Source organism: Dysidea avara, chromosome 2 (genome assembly GCF_963678975.1).
Source record: "Dysidea avara chromosome 2, odDysAvar1.4, whole genome shotgun sequence".
Classification (NCBI taxonomy): Eukaryota; Metazoa; Porifera; class Demospongiae; order Dictyoceratida; family Dysideidae; genus Dysidea; species Dysidea avara.
The window spans coordinates 261,543-279,669 of NC_089273.1; the positions used below are offsets into that span (position 1 = coordinate 261,543).

Sequence of the window (18,127 nt, forward strand, 5' to 3'; positions counted from 1 at the left end):
TTAGGTACTACGAGTAAACAGTACCACCAGTGTGTTGGTTAGAATTGTCCACTAGCCTAAAATTCCGCTTCATAGAAAATTCTTTCAAAAAGTCAGCAGAATTGCTTGATAAGGCACTTGTATTACCTGACAGGCTTATTTAATACAAAATGGAATTTTCCACAACAAACTTACCTTGAGGATGGATTTAAAAGATTTTTGTGATATCATGTAACATGTTTCCAATCCCGTGTGTGTGTGTGTGTGTGTGTGTGTGTGTGTGTGTGTGTGTGTGTGTGTGTGTGTGTGTGTGTGTGTGTGTGTGTGTGTGTGTGTGTGTGTGTGTGTGTGTGTGTGTGTGTGTGTCTATAATCTATTATTAGAGCATCAGACCAGGTTTTGATGTGAATAACTCAATGTCTAAGTGCAGTATTTACTTGACAGCACAGAAATGGCACTAAGGTGTCTTTCTCTTCATGAACAGACAACAATTTAACATAATAAATTTAATCAATTTGAGTCTTGTTTCACTGCTTACTGAAGCAGTTCACTGTTAAAAGTAGCTTGTTAAATTAACGCTTTGAGTAATTACAGTACCCAAACTTGTTAATTCCTGTAAATTTTTGTGAAACGGTACCAAATATAACCATCTTTGTGGTGTTAATGTAACAAGCCATTTTAAACAGTGTTAAAATGTGTATAATTGCATATGATATTTACTTATTGAATGTCAATGAATTTGTTTGTTTGAAATAATATACAAAATAGTCTGGTTTCTGCTGATTTCACTGTATGGAGTGTATAAGGTGTCCTACAGACCTTCAGCATTTGTACTGTAAAACATTAATAAATAAATAAGTGCTGTAGAGCATAATAAATTTTAGCATCTTTAAAAAAAAGATTATTTTATTGCAATATTTAACATTAAGTAGTGGGTTACAGCAAGAATTTATAATATACAATATTAAGGGAGGGTGTCAAACTGCCAATACAGCCTGTACAAACACACTGAGTAAAATTAGACTTTTGAAAATTTTGATCTAATTGACACATTTACTGGTGGAAGGCAAGTGTTGATATATGTTGAGATGGTGAAACCTGTGTACAAACCAAGGTGTTGATATTCTATCTTACTCAGTGTATTTGCTGGAACATACTCCTGTTGAGTTTTACCATGAATTACACATTAAAGTTCTGCTTTATATATCTTTCACAACCTCAGCTTGGTAAAACAAATTGGCCTTGTTATTCCTTGCGATTCCTTGTCCAATACAAAAATAATATATGTACTGTATAAACTATGTGCAAAATGCACAAAAGTACGTACACCTGTATAGAAGCATTAGCACTCATAATCTCTACAGCATATTATAGAACAAAAGAAAACCCATCCTTATACAATGCCATCCATACTGTTGTAACGTTACCACAGTGTAATTTATTAACTCTTGATTAAGGCACATACTCCATACAATAGTCCAATAGTTTTAATTACGCAGGTGGGGAATCCCAAAACTACAACCTGTTACTATTAACAAACTTGGTATCATTTAATTTTTATATGTTAAGGCATACTGATTAGGAATCTACCCATACGAAATCTTTAGCTGGCAATTTTACAGAGAAATATGTGAAAAACCCTAATTCTACTGTATATTTATGTACTTGATGATGCATTCAACAAGGCTCTTTCCTGCACTTTCTGTTTGTCTCAGAACAAAGCCTGATACATCACTGTACTTGCCTGTTATTGAGAATTCTGAAAAACTAAACCATATTTCCATAAGCTAAAGTTATGGTGCCTTGTTTACAAGACCGTGTAAATTTTACACAAAACAGGCAATACCTGTGTGGAATTTGGAAGATTTGATGCAAGTTTTAACATAAGTGAAATTGTGTGCACTCTTTAAAGGGTAGCCACTGTACAATAAGGCCTACTCATCATACGTTCACAAGAACTGTAAACACAACGTTCATGCACTATTTCCTTTATTGCACATTCTTTGGAAGCCATGTACATATTTACCTACTGTAGATGCAACACATAAGTGGATAGTTTCCACTTTGTCTGCGTAGTATGCTGAAAAAGCTAACAAATAATGATCACAATTTGACTGAGGTAACCATAAAAGTATTGGGAAAAAGTTTTGACTTCAATATCACTTTAATCAAAATGCATGGTAGTGTGTCGTGCAGCCCAAGAAGTCGGCATGCCACACTGTGAGTGTATATAAAAGCTTTGAACTAGTGATGATAAATAATATAATTTTGTTGCAAGATGAGCATAGCATATAGCATACATGTTTACTGTTGACAAATGCTACATTAGACCATCAGACCAGGTTTTGATGTAAATATATAGCTCAATGTCTAAATGCAGTATTTACTTGACAGTACAGAAATGGTTCTAAGATGTTCTTACTCTTCATAAACAGACAAACAAAGTAATATATAATTTTAATCAATATGAGTCTTGTTTCACTGCTTACTACTTATTGCATGTCAATGAATTGGTTTGTTCAAAACAATATACAAACTAGTCTGATTTTTGCTGTTTTCGCTGTATGGAGTGTATTGTATAAGTGCTGTAGAGCATAATAAATTTTAGCATCATTAAAAAAAAAGATTTATTGCATTAAGTAGTGGGCTACAGGGTACAGCCAGTAACTAAAAAATTATTATTTACATCTTAAAGAAGAGGAAAGGGAAAGATATGAACATCAGCTACACATGATCAATACTTGCCATTAATTTTGTATTTGAGTTACCTTAATTTAGCAGTACATTAGTTTTAGCAATTTTAGCATTTTGGTCTGTTGCTAATTGACTACATCAATTCACAAATTACTAAATTTGTATATGCTAAGTTCATCAATATACAGGATTGCTAATGCATTGCTCAGCTTAAGGTATAGCTAGTGTGCTGGTTCAAACTGTAACGTCCAAACAGTAACAATGAAGATAGGGCTTGAGCGGATAAATATAGACTCACCTGTGTGTGTAGAGTACACAAACGTAGAATTTTACAGCACCAAAGTCCAAAATCACATATACAAGTAATTTTTGGCCACAACGAACCCTCTTATAACCTAGGCACACTGAACAGCATAAATGCTGCAGTATCATTTGAGCTTACAAGGTTGAGCTTCAAGAGGTTTAGGAGTGTAAACTGTTAAATTTTATTAGCTTCAATTGATGCTAAAATATAGGGAGATTCAGCAGATAAATTTAGCATGAAACTTTGGTACTGATAAAGCGAAAACAAACATTTCTCAGATGCAAAACCCTTGTTAACTTTATACATGCTAAGACGTTCACTGTTTTACTTAAGCATGTCAACCCAAGCATCAAGTTTGTAGCAACAACTGAAAATACATGATATTAACCCATTAACGGCCACTGCTGCCATATAGTGGCATGGCATTATAACTCACTCATGGAATAAACTTTAGCCTCACTATAACTTGTAAAATGCGTTTCATAGCAAGATGTGCTAGTACGGAAACAGACTCGCCCATAGAGGTCCCGTTTCGGAGATAACAGGAGCGACTAGTGCACGTTTGTTATGTAATAACATAACGTGTTACCTTTTATAATAGGCAAATTAAATCATTCTTCGAATTGAAAACTAGTAGCTGATTGCAAGGAAAGTGTTATACATCAATGGAGACAGGTAAAGTCGACAGTTGACTGCTTTATCTCAGATGTGGCGTGGTGGACACGAGTGCAGGTACACATGTGCAAGAGCAGAAATGGAACAAATCACCAAGAAACCAGCTGTGGAATGTATCGCACTGTAAGTAAACTAGTTCTTTAGGGTGTGACACACCTTAGTAAATAGCTAGTTGGGATTCGGTTGTTTGTTCGGGCTGGTTTTTACCAAACTTTAGACTTTATTGTTTGATAACTTTGTTGCGGTTACTGTTATGTAAACAAAAACAACACAGTCGACTTCCTTAGTTTATAGCAAGTATTTAAATTTACATATGGTTACTAAGTAGTTCTGTTTACTGGAAAGTTCTTATAATGTGATTCGACAATTGGGCTAGTGGTCCCGGAGAATTTGGTCGGCAATGGGATAATTATTAATTAGGCCAATGAAACTTGATTGCCAGTTTCTCATTCAGAATTTTGAAAATTTGATGCGGGCGGGCGGTTATTAATCATCATTCATTATTTTCCAAAAGCACAACACACATCCCAAACATGAAGATTTCTGCCAAAAACAGCGAGACCTACATTGATTACTCTTGCATAAATACCTTACGTATATGTTAAAGCATAGCCTTGCTCGTGCTATATGAAAAATAAAGTACGAGGCGCGCGGCCGAGATGCTAATAAAGCACTCAGCTTCGCCTCGTGTTTTATTAGCATCTCGCTTCGCCTCGTGCTTTATTAGCATCTCGGCCGCGCGCCTCGTACTTTGTTTTTCATATAGCACGAGCAAGGCTATGCTTTAAATGATTTATGGAACTTTCTAGTCGTGTAGCTTCACCATACACTAGGACTCGTAATTAACAAGCGTTGCACGAACTATTAGCAGCCTGAACGCACACAAACTAGTTTAACAAAGTAACTCACGCGTATTTCACCATAGTTTGGCATAGTAGACGTTTATTGCGTTTTTTGGCAGATTTTTTGCTCGCAACCCACAATCGATTCTATTGTGAGTCACATGGTGAAGTATTTCTGTGATATCTCCAGGACTTGTCCGTTTACATTAACAAACGTAACAGCAACGTTACCTTCTCCCACCCATCATCGAAGCATTTAGGTATGTCTATAAAAGCAATCCAGTGGTGGAACTCGTATTGGCTGGGGTGATTGATCACTCAGCGCGGTGAGGCTATCAGCCTTCACTGGCTTGGGTGATTAGTTGTACTGGCGCGAGCCCCGTAGGCTATTAGCCTACACTAAGGCACGTGGGCAACTGTGCTGTATTGCCCACATGCACCGCAAGGAGTGCTTTATTCGTTGAATAAAGCACTCTTTGCGGTGCAATAAAGCACTCTTTGCGGTTGGCCGGCTGAGAGTGTATGTTATGAAATTTAAAGTACACTTTTCCCTTTGATCTCGCCCACGCAAAGTTCTATAATAATCTATAACAGGTGATTTTTCCATTAGAATATAGCTGATTGCTCTATTAGAGTAAAAGTGACTGCTCTATTAGAGTATTTCGATCTGAAATACCAATAATGAAATTCCATGTGGGTTGATCAAAAGCATGCGGGCGATGACGCGAAACTGCTAATCAAGTTTCATTGGCCTTAACTTAAACAATTTGACAGAAGCTGTTTTCAGAAAGTGATTAGTATATGGCAGGACATTTGGAGCAATGGTAAAATAGCAGTGCTAGGCCTGCACCTAATATGCCGGCATAACTTTGAGAATAATAAATTATCAATTTCGTGAGAATAATCCCGGAATAATAGGATAGTTACAGGCATAATTTTGGAATTATTAGACGTCCACGGGAATGATCAGTGGAATTAAGGGGCGTGCCTCTTCTTGATTAGCTAGAAGAAAGAACTAAGCCGCTAAGAACGATAGATAGCTGGCATTATTATACAAGTGCTGGCTGAAAGAGGCTGAGAAAAACCTCTAAAAGATCTATAATTATAATCTAATAAAATGCTCAAATACACCAATAGAGCAGTCAGACCGTTTCATGTTAACAATCTGCAGACAGCATCAGGAATTTAACTGCATGATTATCAGAAACTTGTACATCTTATAGTAGTGTTAGGGCTGAGGTAATTATGCTCATGATTCTTTGCATTATTCTATTTAGAATTTCCTGGGAAAAGCTTGCATTATGCTCCAAATACACTATTCTCAAAATTATTCCAATAAATTGAAATAGAATTGACTGTCTATTTAATATTCTATGGTTAATTATTGCACATAAACAAGATATTTCATTGTTCTAATAGAGTAGTATGCAAAAATAGGATTGATTACTTTATTGGAGTATATATAGGTGAATGTTCTATTAGAGTATCTCGATCGTTTATTCATGAAATAGTTAAAATAATTATTTCTAAATGCTAGCATAGTGCTAGAATAATGATTTCTGATCCGGCATAATTACCGCACCCCCAACCAGTGTATCTTCTTTAAGTCTTTCGACAAACATATTGATATTGTTATGTACTAAACTTAGCATGTAGTTATAGCTACAAACTTTTTAATTATTACTCCTGATAGCCATTTTAAGTTTGTTGTAGTGACTATAATCATTACATGTAAGCATAGGCGGATCTAGGAGACACTGTCAGGGGGGGCCAAAGGGGGGCAAGAAGTTTTAGCGCACAACAGTGTTTATTCCACTAAGAGGATAAAAATAAAATTCTAGTACACAAATTATATTCATTTGCATAACTTTATTCAGCATGTAGATGGATGAATGATGGACGTATAGTTTTTACACTGTAGTTGGAGAAAACTTTTTAAAATTAGACCTTCTAGGGTTGAATTTGAGAGAATTTTTGATAGCACTTAACTAACAAAGTGTATGCTTTGCAATGCATGCAAAGATTGGTTAGCCTATCTGAGATAAACCTATTTGGTGGTAAAGTGTATACTAAATCAAAATAAGGAGTAGCTAGTTTTGTTATGATTTGTGAAAATTGTAAATTGATGTATTACAATTGCGACTGTTCTATTAGAGTAGTGACTGCTCTATTAGAGTATCTCGATCTTTGCACTAAAATTCAAAATTTATTGCCTCACTTTCTTTACAGTGGACAGGTGTGCAGTTTAGAGTCATAGTGTACATTTAAACTGTTGTCTTCGATTTGCCCATTGGCTTTCTATATACTTCTGAATACAATGTAAATGCATGATTCTAGTTTCTGGTATCAATATAGTACTGTAGGTCCAAGGGGGGCAAGAGAAGGGCCAGGGGGGGCACAGCACCCCTTGGCCCCCCCTCAGATCCGCCTATGCGTGTAAGGTGCAGGAATGCTCATTTATGGCTAGCTATTAATTAATTAACTCTGGCAAAACTACAGCATCTTGAGAACTAAGCGACTATAGCTACAGAAACTAAATGGACATTGGAATAATAGGCTAGATACAAGAATAAAAAAAGAATAATAGGAGAAATATTTGGGAAATTCTGCAAAGAGTAATAGGTAAAATTTTGAGCATATTAGGTAGGCTCAGTTCTAAGCAGTGCACAGGTCAAGAAGACAGTGTTTTCAGGAAGTTGCCAGTGTATGGCACACCGGTAACTTTTTAAAATTTCATGATGGATGTTCTATTAGAGTAGTTGACTGTACTATTAGAGTATTTCAATTTTTAGCTGCTTTTAGGTTAAGTCTTATACCCAGTGTTGGGCAAGTTACTTTGTAAAAGTAACTAGTTACATATTACATATTACTTGCAACTGAACTATTTAGTTACAGTTACATATTACCCATAAAATAAAGTAACTGTAATAATATTACATATTATATTACTTTGTGTCCACAGCCTTAAGCTGTCACGTGTGAAACTACCACCTTATCACGTGACATGATTGCGCTGTTGGACAATATGCAAATTTTGGTTATAAGTAAGAAGCTGGTGAATAAGCTTCATTCAGTAGGCTTCGTTACTTCACTGTGGCTAGGCATTACTCAGAGGATAACTAACGAGATTAGTAATTTCGTTACTTGTAGTAATAATATTACGTAATATTAGATTCGTTACAGTAACTATATTACTTAGGTAACGCGTTACATTTGTAAGTAAAGTAGCTTGCATTATATTACCTGTTTTTATAGCGTATTTCGTTATATTACTTTGTTACCACAAAAGTAATAATATTACGTAACGCGTTACATAAGTAGCGTGTTACTCCCAACACTGCTTATACCAAAAGTATAATTTGAACCTCTCTCAGTAATTTTAAGAAAAGATTAGCCATTCACCTTTCTCTTTCCATCTACGTATTCATTGGCCATGCATACGTATAAGATGCAATTGCATCTGTACTGCAACTTCTAGAAGCTTCCTAGCTTGCACATAGTAAAATTTTGGATGGGGGCACCCAAGCACCCCCTAAATCCACCCTTGTACGGTATTCCAAAGGAACGTCTCGGGATGAAGCGACGTCGAACAGTTATAGCAGTTCTCAAGTTACGCATGCCTAAAGGTTTTAGGCAGGTAGTCAGTAGACCATTCCATAGATTTTTAATTTATTTTTATTTTGTTGCAATCTATTGGAAGCATTTGAGGGCATACTGAAAGCATTTTTGGGCTTGACTATACCTAACCAATACTGCCAAGGCACCAGGGTGGTATTGTGAAGCTGGTTTTAAGGTGATTTTTTTGGCCAGAAAGACCCAAACCTTCATGATCCCTAATTTACAATACTAGCATACTACATATGTGACCGGATCTGGAAAAACCTGACATAATTGCGCATTTTTCAAATTCCTGTTTATTAAATATTTATAATCTACCTAGCCAAGTGTGCCTACTGGCAAAGTTTCAGCTTCATGTGCCAATAGCTTTAGGAGTCACAGCCCTACAAAGTAGCAGCAACAGAAAAATCGATATGTACAGCAAGTATAGGGAAAATAAATTACAGGTGTTTACAAAAACAGTTGTAACTTACCAACGAATCGGGGTGTGGAGCTACAATTTTCACCATTATGTTCACCATGAACAGGGGAATTAATTACTGGGTAAGTCTTCCTTTACTCACCCTTCTTCACTGCATACAAAGGCGGAATTCATGAAGAAAAATCGATCGCATACGATCGCTTCATTGTGATGTAAACAAATGCTCATAACTTCCATATCCTTAGGTCTACTGCAACGAAACAAAGATTTTCCAACAACTCTTGAGCAGGCGAATAAGATAATATCTAGGGTTTTATTGTTAGTCCCTACCTTCACTAAGAAAGAGGCATTCAAAAAATTTACAGATTTTTTCAACAATACGCAAGTATTTCACCCATTGTATTCAATGCTTTATACTGTAAATTTAAGCTTGCGCTATTGTGTCAGGTTTTTGCAGATCCGGTCACATATGTGATGATTTTGTACTCTACTAAATTGAGAAACTGTATGACACCCATCAACTAGGGGAGACAAATATCACAAGGGTTGTTGACACAGGCAGTCAGTATGTATATGTAGGATCATTTTAACTATTGTCAAGGCCTTGTTTACAAAGATAGCAATGTGACCCGGTTTACGAAAAGAGATCTTATAGCCTTTCCAAATTGTCAGGTTTGACTAATCATAACTCCTCATGCTATCAACCTATCACCTTCATATTACACAAAGCTATAGTGCTATGTTAGGGTATAAGATGACCAAAGTTCAGGTGATAACACATTCACAAGTCAAGTTACAGGTTACAAAGACCATGCATTTGAAAAGGCTATAAGACCCCTTTTTGCAGACCAGGTCACAAATGTTATAGGAAAACAATAAGTTAGATACAGGGTTCTATGAAATGTTGTGACACTTAAGCAGGGTCAGGGCACTACTACAGGTCATGTTCTGAATACACTAGGAATCAACCTTTAAGGTTGCCATAGATTCTATTTTGCTATATACTAATTATTATTCCAGCATAATTGTGTGTATGCATGCCTATATATAGTATGTTCACATTGAGCTGAATCCTGAAAAACAGCTAAAAATTAAAAGTGAGTTATTTCCCAACAGAGTTAACATTTCAGCCAACCAGATGATTATTGGTAACAGCAAAGGTATCAACAACAGACATGTATGGTTAGGCTCCATTAAAAGTTCGGGAAAGAGCTGTAATGGGCACTGTACTTATATGGCTTCCCCATAGGAAATGTATTGTGAAAATTTTGATTGCCTGTAAATATTATGCCAAACATTTGAACAAAAAGATTTTGAAATATTTTTAGCGGGTCAAGCAGTACTACAAATGAGCCATATTTCAAGATCATGTGTAATTGTATCCATGAGTTATTAAACATTTTTGAGGATTCAGCTCAACATGAACATACTATACGTAGTTGTCGTCTAGAGGAAAAATCAAAGACCTTGTATTGTTAAAAGTTTAGCCTTATCTGTTGAGTAATCTTAGAGTTATGGTAGAGCAGTAATAGTGAAGCAATAAATTTGTGAAGTGATTAAAATTATATACAATTGGTGTTTAATTGATCATGACTTGTGAGTGAAATGGTCTGAGGAGTTGGAACTTGTCTCATTGTATTGTGAACAGGAGAATCTGTCTAGTGAAGTGTTTAACCCATCAATGATTATGAGCTATAAAAACTTTGAACTGGGCATAGTGATGATAAATAATATTAATTTTTGTCGCAAGATGAGCACACTGTACATGTTTACTTACAGTATGACAAATGCTACATTAGAACATAGATTATAGACACACACACACACACACACACACACACACACAGAGGATTGGAAACTCGCAGCTGATACTCACCTACAGCTAGGTGTTAAAGCTGTTGTAACTCTCCAACAGATGGTATAGGAGAAACGCTTCTTTGACTTGGGTGAATGGTGGATCATAACCACTGTATTACATGAATTACAGCCTTGTAGTAGTCTCCGTGGCTGAGTAATCAGTACCACAAAATCTTTGATGTTCGACACTGGATGCCGCCTTAGGCCATAACTCATAGCCCACTACGCGAAGAAGCATTTCGCATTTATTTGGGTACATAATATACATCTAACAACTTATAAATCCACAGGGTTTGTTTAGGTACTACGAGTAATCAGTACCACAAGTATGTTGGTTAGAATTGTCCGCTAGCCTAAAATTCCACTTCATAGAAAGTTCTTTCAAAAACTCAACAGAATTGCTTGATATAAGGCACTTGTATTACCTGACAGGCTTATTTAATACAAAATGGAATTTTCTGCAATAAGACTTACCTTGAGGATGGATTTAAAAAAAATTGTGATATCACATGACATGTTTCCAATCCCTTGTGTGTTTTTGTGTGCGTGTTGTGTGTGTGCGTGCGTGCGTGCGTGCGTGCGTGCGTGCGTGCGTGCGTGCGTGCGTGCATGTGTGTGTGTGTAATCTATTATTAGAGCATCAGACCACGTTTTGATGTGAATAGCTCAATGTCTAAATGCAGTATTTACTTGACAGCACAGAAATGGCACTTTTTATAAACTTTTGCTATTGAGTAGATTTTAGCTAGAATTTTTACAAAGGGGCAGTATGCCAGCCATAAAACTGCTGAAGTTATACGAGTGCAACCAGCATTTTTACATAATTACTCAGAGATTGTAGTGAACAGCAATTCTCACTTCCATACAGCCTGCTACAATAACTGGCAATCATTTTGAATCATTTGGTTATAGAATTACATGTTCTACACAGGTTATTTAAACCAAGTAGAACATTGTTAACGGCCTGAATGCTCAAAGGTAAAGTAATGGCATGGAGTGCTTGGAAATGTAGCCACAAGAATAGTAGAACTAGCCCATCATAGACTATTAGTTAACTGAACAGGCTTGTTTACTACAAGTTCTTGTCAGTGATGCAACCGTGACAGCAATACAAATTTGTACAAGTTGCTAGAGCCTGACTGATGTGGCTGCTTGCGATTTGCACAGGGTGAAACTTATTGGAGCAGTTCTTTTCACTACCAAAAACGACAATGTAAACTGCAGGAGAGACACATTACGTGTAAAACAATATAATTTTATAGTATTACCATCACTTTTCTTGAAATTATCTGTTACAAGTTTGCTATTTTTGTGGCGTGATGCAATACACAACAATTTATTACATTAAGATTTACGAGATGTAAAATAGCACTTGTATGGCTTGGTACACTGTCTCTTTAAGTAAGGTGAACAACCATGATTGTAACAACTCAGTGGTTAAGGATTGGGGTATTCAGTATGGAGATCCCTGGTTCAAACACTGTGGTAATTTTTTTTCATCAAAAAAATATCATACACTTTTCATTGTCTGATTCATTAAATAATAATCCTTTGCATTGCTCCAGTTTAGGATTCAATTGAGATCAAGCTGTAAAGAAATTTAATGTATGATATCATCTAACTGTAAAGGGGAAAGTGTCCTTAATATTTCATACTGTGCCAAAGTGTGCTATATTTTCCTCTTAAGTCTACTTTATTTTCTTTTTATGACAATAACATTCTTTTTGTGAATGTTACACAACCATAAACACGACCAATGGAAACACTGGAATGACCACCACTAACAATGCTGTCAACAACATTACCATAGCAATTAATAACAAGTAATGGCTATGCACACAAATGTTTGTAATTCCACTACAGTAATCGTAGTACAACTCAATCTTAAATTGTTTACTAAACTTCCGTCATGGGTGTACGTAAGTCTAGCTAATTCTTTCTAAGATTTAGTGGGCCTCTGACATTGAGGACTTCAACTTTGTTGCATTGATGGCCTCACTCCTGAACAACAATATCTAGCCTTCCTAAGTTGTTCTCCTCGTCCTCCTGTCCCATTACTAAGTGAGTTCTGGATCTGACGAATCATAAATCATGTGATAACTCAGCATTAATAATTATTAATGGCTACAAATTAACCTTCTGCTAATCATGAGTATGTAGGCAATACTTTTCTCACTGCCATCATGGTGTTCCTTATACAGTTACCTTCTTCTTGATTGCTACTCTGGATTCATATATTCAACCAATTAACTCACTGCATACGTTTGTACACTACGGAAAATGCCAATAACTACATGTACAAGAGGGCACTCTCAAATATTCAGACAGGTGTCAGCTCACTTAAATGTTTATTCTCACTCATTTTCTCCTGCCACTATAAAATATGGAACAGCCTCCCAGCTACCGCAATTGAAGCAAACAATATAGATGACTTTAAGAAAAGGATTGTAGACTATGTTTGCATTAGCCCAGCTATAGACTAAAATGTTGTTCGCTTTGTGCTTATGTATGTTTCTTGTGTGTACCCGTGCTTTATACTCCCTAATTAAGGTCTGCACAGTATCAATTATAAATAAATATAGCACTCGGGTCTGGTCTTGTGCCAAATATAGCACTCAGCTTTGCTTCGTGCTATGTTTGTCTTTCGACTACATTCTCTTGCTATATTTTCCGTACTGCACTTGTCACGGTGCTTTGACTACTATATATTGATATGGTTAGAAATAATCTTACTTTATGTCATCAGCAAATAGAAATAGCAAGGATAATATGATGCAGAATAGTAAGTCATTAATGAACACAGCAAGCAGAAGTGGTCCAAGAATGCTTCCTTGTGAATACCTGAAAGAACAGACACCACACTTGAATACCTGTTGTTGATGTGCACCCATTGTTGTCTAGAGCTAAGACGTTGCCCCTGATTCCTAGTAACCACAAGTTTATAGTTTGCCATGTGAGACTGAATCAAAAGCCTTCTAGACTAGCCTTTGATTGCATTTAGAGCTACAGTGGATCCTCAGTTATTCGAACAGCTTTGTTCTTATAGTTAGCCAAAAGTATTCAGATAAGTGAAATTGTTCGGATAACTGAAACCCATTGATTTATATGCAGAGCTTTGTTCAACTACTCTAATAGTCACATTTGGTGTTTGTATAATCAAGGTACTCGGATAACTGAAGTTCAGATAAGCGAGGATCCACTGTATTTGAACTGTGTTAGCCAGTAGCAGAAGTTATAAAATGAATGGACCCAAACTGTATGTTTAATAGTGATTGCAATAGAAATGGCATTGAGTTGTCATATGTGACCGGATTTGCGAAAAGGGGTCTTCCACACACATCCAATTTGCCAACTTTGGCGATTCATAACTTCGGATTGGAAAGAGCTATTTCCTTGAAAGTTGGTCAGACGTGAGCACCAACATAGTTGAATGAGTGGTGAACTTTTCAGGTTAATATGTTACTTGCTCACTAAGTTATGGTCTCCAAAGTTTACAGAATTGGATGTGTGTGGAAGACCCCTTTTCACAAATCCAGTCACATATACTATATGGTCTTTCTAGAACTTTAGAATAAAGGGATAGGATGATAGTTATTCATTGCTACACAATCTCCAGATTTGAATATGGGTGTGATGAAAAGTATCAGCAATTCCTTGGGAAGTGTGCTGTTGGTTAGCATCGGGTAGACAGCTGATGGAGAAGTGGGTAGCATAGAACTAGTTCATATGCTTTCCACACTTTTGGACTAATCTAGTCAAGTCCTTGAGCCTTCTCGGGGTAAAGGGAAATAAGAGCATTGTAAACATATTTTGGAGAATGAAAATGCTTTCCAGGATATTACTGTTGCTACTGTTGATATAGTCGGTAAATGAGGTTGGTGAAGAGTTCTTAGTAAAACTTGAGAAGACAGTACTGCACTTAAGGATTTCACTTCTTAAGTTATCAGCTTTTGTTCATTTTATTGTACAGTACTGTCATTAGGTATTAATCTTTACTTTGAGCCTTGTATTATGAGGATAAATGAAGTGCTTATGTAAATATGTTTTTATAAGCAATTTGTAATGTTCTTTGACACAAAACACACAATAATAGCAATAATGACATAATAGCCACATGTGGTAGAGTAGACTAACACTTGAAAGGCTTCATAATCCATCATGCACTGTGAAATATTGTAGTTAAGGGTGCTAGCAGGTTTTTGAAGCAATTCAAGGGACACTCACATAACCACATGTGGCTGTTACATCATAATTGGCAAAATTACACATACTCAAAGTATCCGTGTTAGGCGGCTGTGTTTTGCACCAAAGAATTGACCAAGAAACAGCCTATTTCGTTTGAAAACCATCACGAAAATGATCATCTGGGTCCCCAAGAGTGACAATAGAGTGAATTAGCCTGAAAGTGTTAGTTTTGAAGACACGTGCGAACACAAGCTGGTTTGTAGCCAACACACGTTTTTCCTGTGTATTCTCAAGTGATAGCGTAAGCTGGCAAGTTATATTTGTAATTGTACACCTATTTTTAGGTAGTGACGATGTCCCAGCTGGATTTATCACCCATTACAAAACATTGACTGTGTGTTGTTACAAAGCGTTACCTATCGAAGAGCAGGCTTGGCAACTCCACAAGCAACAGGAAGGTGTCCCAGTGTGTAAAGAAACAACAGCTTTTCTTTTGTTCAGAACTTCATTTATAACTTGTTATTTGATAAAGTTGGAATATGTGGTTTATTGGAATTTGTTGTAATAACTTGTTGGCGTGCGCAGGTTCTACACTGCATTGTAAAAGGTAATATTCTGGAATGCACGATAGTCGGATTTCTACCAAACTTTTGGTTGGCCATCAGTGATAAATTTGCAAACTTTTGGTACATGGGATTATAATTGTTGTGATCCAGCACAAAGTTACAAGGCCTCTAAGTTAAAATTCATTTGCGAGCACTCGCTCTTTGTTTATAGCTCAAAGACAAATCCATGTGCTAAGTTTCCACAAGTTTATTGAAGAATCTTCACAGCGAATTTGATGCCTGTGCAAGCAGCCAGTATCTCAGAATAAGAAAAAATGTATGGGTTAACTTTGAGGGATTATAGCGCCTTAATGAAACAAGGTGCAATCTTATACTTTGGTCTCTGTATAGTAGAAAGTTAGGTCAATCTTTGAAGCAGTAGTTTGGATTCCTATAACCTCCATTTGTCTGTATCAGTCGTAAATGAACAGCATTTGTGTGGCTTCAAAACCCACTAGCACCCTTTATTCGATGTTTTGTGTCAGTGAATATATGAATGTTATTTTGTTATTGCAAGTACTGGAATTTTAAGTTTGATTATGGATCATGGCCAAAAACTGAGGTGCAGTGAAACAAGGTAGGTTGCCTACACCTGCAGATAAACTATTTAATGGACATTGAATCACTGCTTCAGTTTATGCCTATTTTGAATTACGGGTTAAATTATATTTGCAGGTGTAGACGACCCATAGACTGAATTAAGTAGGGATTAAATGTCCAGTGTTGTCTCTGCAGGTATAGATGACCCATAGATAGAGATATAGAGATTAATTGTGCACAGGTGCAGTATATCTGCGGAGGTACACAATATTATAATCAAGCACTAATGAGCCTCAGGAGGCAAGCAGTTAGTAGGCTACCCAGCACGTTTTATTCTTCTCAGTCAATCACACAGTGTTTTCCAATACAATACATTACTAGTAAAAGACTTCTATACTTGTCTTTGTTTGCATTTGAGCTATCTGAACCGTGTTAGCTACACTAGCAGAATTTGTACATTAAAATGGATGGACCCAAACTGTATGTTTAGTAGTCATTGTATCAGAAATAGCATTGTTTTGTCGTACACTAGTCTTTCTAGAACTGTAGACACAATACATAGTAAAGAGATAGGATGATAGTTGTTCACTGCTGCACAATCTTCAGATTTGAATATAGATGTGATAGAATGTATCAGCAATTTGTTGGGAAGTGTGCTGTTAGTTAAGCAGATGATGGAATGGGTAGCATAGAACTGATGCACATGCTTTCCACACCTTTGGGCTAATCTGGTCAATTAGCACTGTAAACATATTGTGGAGGAATGAAAATGCTGACCATAATATTACTGTTACTACTGTTGATATAGTCAGTAAATAAAGTTTGTTGAAGAGTTCTTAGTGAAACTTGAGGAGACAGTACTGCACTGAAAGACTTCACTTCTCAAGTTATCAGCTTTTGTTCATTTTATTGTACGGTACTGTCATTAGGTATTAATCTTTATTTTGAGCCTTGTATTATGAGAATAAATAAAGTGTTCGCAGAGCTTGCACAATTATACAGAGTATACAGGTTGTAGTTGATTAAAGTCTTTAACAAATCACTTGACAAATCACAATTACAAGGCAGCAACAAATAACAACAACTAGTAGTATAATAAGAACTACACTGCTTATATAATCTAGCTTCATGTGTTTAATATGCACATTAATCAAATCAGTCTTGTTACAAACTACTGACATCATCACATCATATCCCTCCCTTGTCCATAGCGTCATGTTTTAAAACATCCAAGTATTTGTTTTTCTGATGACTTTTCAATGAGTATGGACATCTGTTAGACTGTTCATTTTGCTGTTTCTGGCAAATGGTATCTTCCTCTACACTGAAATAGAGGTCTGGCCACACAAGACTAACTTACTCTGTACTATATAGAAATTCTGCAAAGAATGTGACAGTTAACGCTTGCTAATTGATGACATCCCTTCAGATATCCTTAGAACGTGAGCTTCAGTAGCAAACTACATTGTTTTGAACTTCTGTTTCAGTAGAGTGGCTTACCAGTTAGAGATTTTTCATAAAGGGCGCTTATAGACTGAAATTGATATGTGACTGAGCTGAAAGATAAGTCTGGCCTAACTTGTTCCTTGAGTAAGTCTTTGAGCTTGCTCTAATAAAGATATCATGCTAGTTGACTGTCATTGTTATGTACATCCCCTTCATACAACATGAGTGCTGTAAAACGAACAATAGTAAAATATTTATTGATGTATCACAACATTGAATTGATGGTTTGACTTTAAATAGACTTCATCTCCTTAGTTAGTTACTATATTAAAGTAATTCATCTCATATTTTGTGACTGATCAATATATGTGACCATTTTAATAGAGTAGCATTACTGACTGTTCTATTAGAATTTCTGACTGCTCAAATAATTCTTTTTAGGGAATTTTGCAAATGACAGATTTTCTTACTGTTAAACTTTTATAATTGCTTCAAAGTACTAGCGTAATTGCAGCACCTTCACAAAGGCAACTATGTGACTGAATTTTGGAAAATCACTCTTATGATTGCACCTGAAACAATTAGAATTTTTGAAACTAGCATGGTGCTGTTAATGGTAGAAAACACTTCTCAAATATTTCTAAAACGTTTTCTTGTAATTCAAGGTATCTATGGTTTATTCCACCCTTAAATGGGTAGGAATTTAACTTCCAATGCTGTGTTTCAGAACTAAATATTTTATGTGTCAAATGCGCCCTTGAGGGTGATTATCCAAAATTTGGTCACATGTAACATTTTGCAGTAAACTGGTCATAATGTCTTGTCATATGTAGGCTTGATCGGTTGTGGTAGGACAGAGTGGGACATTTAAACTAAGAATTAGATTGTACATGATTACTAATTCTGGTATATACTTTTGACTCATTCATTGCTCTACTGTAACATTGCTAATTGAATGGGA

General features: G+C 36.1%; 1 protein-coding gene across 1 annotated transcript in view; it reads left to right on the forward strand.

The window, feature by feature from the left end:
* Window positions 1-15,176, forward strand: part of LOC136246407 (uncharacterized) — a 110,210-nt gene extending 95,034 nt beyond the window's left edge. Inside the window, exon 4 of the transcript XR_010696402.1 lies at window positions 14,920-15,176. The gene's annotated coding sequence lies outside the window, so the exon portion shown is untranslated. The remainder of the gene's footprint in view (window positions 1-14,919) is intronic.
* The last annotated feature ends 2,951 nt before the right edge of the window (window positions 15,177-18,127 follow it).